The sequence below is a fragment of the Carcharodon carcharias genome, chromosome 1, assembly GCF_017639515.1.
Source record: "Carcharodon carcharias isolate sCarCar2 chromosome 1, sCarCar2.pri, whole genome shotgun sequence".
Lineage (NCBI taxonomy): Eukaryota > Metazoa > Chordata > Chondrichthyes > Lamniformes > Lamnidae > Carcharodon > Carcharodon carcharias.
Window position 1 is genome coordinate 80,894,960 of NC_054467.1, and position 5,467 is coordinate 80,900,426.

A 5,467-nucleotide genomic window follows, 5' to 3' on the forward strand; every position below is an offset into this window, starting at 1 on the left:
TGTTGCTTATGTTCTGATCAGATTTTCATTGCTAATATAGTTTTCAAAACTTGCTCCTGTCTTTATGCTATAGACACTTGTTAATGCCAATGCTTCAGATTGCTGTATATCAGGTGTAAAAAGTTATAGTTAATCAAAAACAGAGCTTAGACGCAACCAAAAAAAATCCTTCTCAGGAGAACAGATCTACTTCTTAAGTGCCACATGCAAGGCCTGGTACAGTAAGAAATAAAGAGGGTAATTTTCAGCTTTATTGACTGAGTTATGATCTGATAGCACAGATTATCCACTCATCACAGAACCTTTCTGATTTCATCCCACTGATTTCAAGCAGGACCTACAATACGTGTTTGTCTGATCTACTCTGCCAGGTTACAGCCTGATGAAGGTGACCAGTGAATATTGGCCACAGCATGCAAAAGGAAAAGAAAGGCTCCAAATTCTGAAATCTCAAATAAAACCAGCGGGGCAGAATTTTCCCGTTGGTATGCGGGGCGGGACCATCGCGATATTTCATTGGACGGGTGCATGATGTTTTCCGATGCGCGCCTGCCATTAATTAACGGGCCACTTAAGACCCTTGAGATGCCAATCGATGGTTCATTTTCAGCGCCTGTGCAATCTTACAGTTGTCACATGGGCGCAATGGGCAGGCGGGTAGGACATATTTGTATAAACCTCATTCATGGGTGGGATAAAAAGGCCAGTGGAATCATGTATGTGCTCTGTCAAATAGTTATTTTTCAAAGTTAGTGATACTTGCCTGTGTGAGCTGCAATATTTCAAAATGCATACCAGCTGCTTGGACTGGATTCACAACCTTTAGGTCAGCACTCTGCAGTGAAGAATCTTTTTTGAGGCCTGCAGGTTTCAGGAAGCCTTCCCTTAGCCTGGGAATGGGAGTTGAACTCTCCACTGGAGGCACCTCCTCTGAGGAGGAAAGGAGGGATAGAAGGAGGAGGAGGCCAGGAGAGCGCATTCAGCCTCCAGGGGAGCCACCTTTGGGAGGAGAGGTGCAGGCACAAGGGCTGTAGGGCCAAGAGGTAGTCCAAGGTGGAAAGGGCCGCAGCAGACACCACTATCCCGATGCCAGGGTATACAGACGGCGAAGCAGCTACCTCAATATGTCTGAGGTACAATGCCAAAGAAGGCTCGATCTCTCAAGGGAAACAGTCAACTATATCTGTCAGATGATTGGGCCTGAGATCTCCGCTAACTGTGTGAGTGGGCATCCCATGCCAGTGGCTCTAAAGGTCACAGCTGCCCTCAACTTCTATGCCTCTGGCTCCTTCCAGGAATTGGTGGGTGATCTTTGCGGTGTCTCCCAATCAGCTGTTCACACTTGTGTCAAGCAGGTTACAGATGCTCTGTTCAGCTATTGACCTTCATCCACTACCACTGGGATCAGGCAAGTCAGGCACAGTGAGCTAGAGGCTTCGCGGCGATTGCTGGCTTCCTCCACGTCCAGGGTCAATAGACTGTACACATGTGGCCATCAAGGCGCCAGCAGGTGAGCCCAGTGTCTTCGTCAACAGGAAGGGATTCCACTCCATGAACGTGCAGATAGTGTGTGATCACCGAATGCTGATTCTACAAGTCTGTGCAAGGTACCCAGGCAGCTCCCACGACGCCTACATCCTCAGACACTCCCAGGTGCCGGGGCTCTTCAGTGCTCCAGCCTGGCTGGATGGATGGCTGCTGGGTGACAAGGCCCATCTCCTCAGAAGGTGGCTCATGACACCTCTCTGCCATCCAAGAACAGAAGCTGAACAACAGTATGATAGGAGCCATGCCTTCACAAGGGCTGTGGTGGAGAGAGCCATTGGTCTTCTCAAAATGTGCTTCCGATGCCTGGGTTGTTCAGGGTGCACTCCAGTACCCCCCAGATCGTGTGTCGCTGATAGTGGTTGCATGCTGCGCTCTCCACAATCTTGCGCTGGAAAGGGGGGACGCAGTGGATGATGAAGATGTAGACGCAGTGACTGCGGCTGCACACGATGAGTCCAGCAATGAGTCCGAGGATGAGCATGCACAGGGAAATGCTGAGGGGGTAGACGCTGACCTGGGCATACTGCAAGGAGGCAGGGACACCTGGAAGGCTTTGATCCAACGAACCTTCAGCTAACACACCACAGATGGACCTCCAAGGCAAGCCTGGGCTGCAGGCTCTACACTCGATACCTGAGTGCAAAATCTGCCTGGATGGGAAAATTAACTAAGGGCCTTGTCAATAAAACTGAATGTCCCACAAATTACTCATAACATTATTGGTAACCATCCACCTGCAGAAGAAAAGAGGCACCTTCAACCATGGTGACATGTATGAATTTAATATAACAAAAGGAACTTAAGGAAACAAAATGACAAAGATGTTCAACATCACACCGATTCATAAGGACCTCTTTGCGGACCAACACCAAAGCACCAGTGATAAACCCCTGGTGTGCCTAAGGTGCCTTATGTTTACGCTTTCGGGTGCTACGTCTTGGTGCTGCCCTCTTGCTGGGACTGGCACCTGAGACAGCCTGCTCACTGTGCTGTCCTGTTGGCCTCGATGACCTTGGCGGCCGTCCTCTGGCCCCTGAAGCCTGTGCTGGCCCCGCCTGGGAGGGAGCTGCCAGTTCCACAGCTGGCATCTCCCCAGTTGTCGCAGCCTCATCGGATGCAACAGTCACTGGCAGAGGGGCAGAGGAGCTGCTGCCCTCATCCGGAGCACCGGGAGTGGAGCCTACGGAGACGACAGGCAGCTGCTGCGCCGACATAAGGTTGATTCGGACTTCCCTGCTCACCATGGATGGATGGGTACTGAGCTGGAAAACTTGGTGCCCAGACCATCTCCCACATTGGCACTGACCAGCTGAGGTCAATGCCAATGTGAGGGCTTGCTGGTCTGAGCACATCCCCAGGAAGTTCTGATTAGTCTCCTCTCCACGAGAGTCGCCACTCTCTCCATGAAGGACGCATGGCGCTTGGCCATGAGGCTCGTTGCATCGGCGGTGACTTGCATAGACTCCTCCACCATGGACACCAAGCCAAGCATTGCCTTGTGTATCTTCCCCAGATGCTCCCACACACTCGGCTGCATTTCCTACATTTGCTGTATTGCCGATGACTCCAGAGGCACATCATCAGCCATCGACTTAGCATGTGCCTGGTCCTCTGCAGTCCTCTGACTGCTGATGCCATTGGCACTCTCCGTCTCCACCAGCTCCTCCACCAACTGTGAAGTGCCCTCACCGCTGTACCCTGGGACACTAGGCAATGTTCTAATTCCCACCGAGGTGCTAGTATCTGCGCTGGTGCCTGCCTGGCAGAGATGGAGTGATACTGGTGAGACTTCAGGGCCCTCAGGTGTGAGAGGGGGCCTCTGCTTCTCCTCCTCCCGGCCCTGCTCTGCTGATGCTGAAAGGAAGATCAGTTAACGTGGAGACAATGTCAAGGTACATCCCTGCCCCCTAGATCATTATGCGCTCATCCTTCCATAAGCAATGGTCAAGCCATGTTGCAAAATTCAATCACTGAACATTCAGCACTCCCATTCAGGGGGAACAATGGTGCCCTCAGTGCTGGGCAAATATACCTGTCTGTGGCACCCCAGCCTCACCGACACAGGAGGACCTGAGTGTATGGTGCCTTTCCAGATTTACGGCCTCCTACTCAAACCGGCTAAGCATCACCATCTGGGCTGGTCCTCCGCCAGTCCTCACCCGCTCAGCGGCATTATGTATGTTCTTCTCCTGAAAAGGAGAGAAAAGCATTGATTAGTGTTACTTGTACCTGGACTCTCTTTGTGGACGACCCACCTCAACCAGAGTGGGACATTGCAGGGTTCCAGTGCCTCCTCAGCCCGCTGCTGCTGAACACTCACACAAAGATGCCAAGCCTGTACCCCCTACCTCCCCCCCTTGGCCAAATGCTGCCTACATCACATTTGGCACCATACTGTCTAACCTTCCATCCAAAGAGGCGCAAGCATATGGAGCGCAGAGGGCAGCAGATCGATCGGTGCCATGCCACCTTGAAGCTCCCCTCCAGCATGTCATCACCCTGACTTTGACATTTCATGGAGTTCCAGCACTGTGCCTAGGTGTAGCTCCTCCAGGTTGCACCCAAAACAGTAATGTGAGCCTCAGTGTACCACATGCTGTGGGTGCAGAACCCATCTCTTCACTGCCCTCTCTCAGGGTGACCTCAGCATGGGCAATATCTGCTGGCCCACCCAGCGAAGGACACATGCCTTCAATGATTCAATGCCGTCACTGCACTCAGAGTTGGGGGTGGGGGTGGGGGGAGGGGGGGCAGTGCCTACCTGCTGGGTTAAGTGACCAATGCCAACATGGTACTCACCCTTTCTGAGCACAAGAAGTCGTTGAAGCACTTGCGGCACTGGATCCACGTGCGTCTCACCACACCGTGGGAGCTCACTATCTCCGCCACCTCCTCCCAGACACATTTGGACATGTGGGCAGACCCTCTCCTCCTTTCTTGGGGTACGAGGACCTCCCGCCGTACTCGAGGAAGGCAGCAAGGCAATTGTCACAAAAATGAGGGGTACAGCACCCCCCTGCCCTACCCTCCTGCCTGGCCTGCTCACCAGCAGCGCTCTGGACAGCACTTCCAGTAGCCATGATTCACAGTCTTCGAAAGGCTGCAGCTGCTTTTTAAAACAGGCCGCCGGGTCACCATTGGACCCAGTGGTCATTGCAGTCCCACTGCTGCCCACCCACTTCCACTGTCCTCAGGAGCCGCGATTCACACTAGGCGGGCCTTAATTGGCCTGCCCGTGTAAGGTGGTGGTGTGGACCCCATCACAGGCGGTGACCGCACCCACTCCCACTCCCGGTCCGCCTGCCCGCCCGCCAGCCAGAAAATTCTGCCCCAGAAGATGCTACAATTTCACAGCTGTTCAGTCAGCATCTAAAAGACATAGGTCAGTATTTTGGGTGTGACCTTTCATCAGAAGTCTCTCACCCTACACATTGACCCAGCTTTCTATTTCAGATGATGACTAACCTACTGTGCAATCCCAGCACATTTTGTTTTGATGTGAGGTATTAAAGCGTATTAGTATGAAACCTACATGTGGCTCCATAGGCAGAACTTAGTTCTGCAACATCTGTCCCTAACATCTTAAGTGGATAGATATTCATTCCATACAGATACTAACTGAGATCTGCCATTCACTTGAATGAACATGTTTGTATCTTCAATGATACAGTGTCCATTGCTGTTTCACTGATGCAGTAGGGAACTAAAGAGCTTGTTTCTTACGGTGCAAACAATTCCTGAGATATTGAAGTATTTTACAATTAAGACAACTTCAGCTGTGCCTACATTACAGTTCTTTTCTGTTGCTCCAAGGTTTGACCTTCATGTCTGAAGTTTCCACAGTAACTAGGGATGTTGCAGAGCAAGAGAAGAATGTACTTTTAAATCAATATACATCTTTAAAACCCTTTTCAAACTA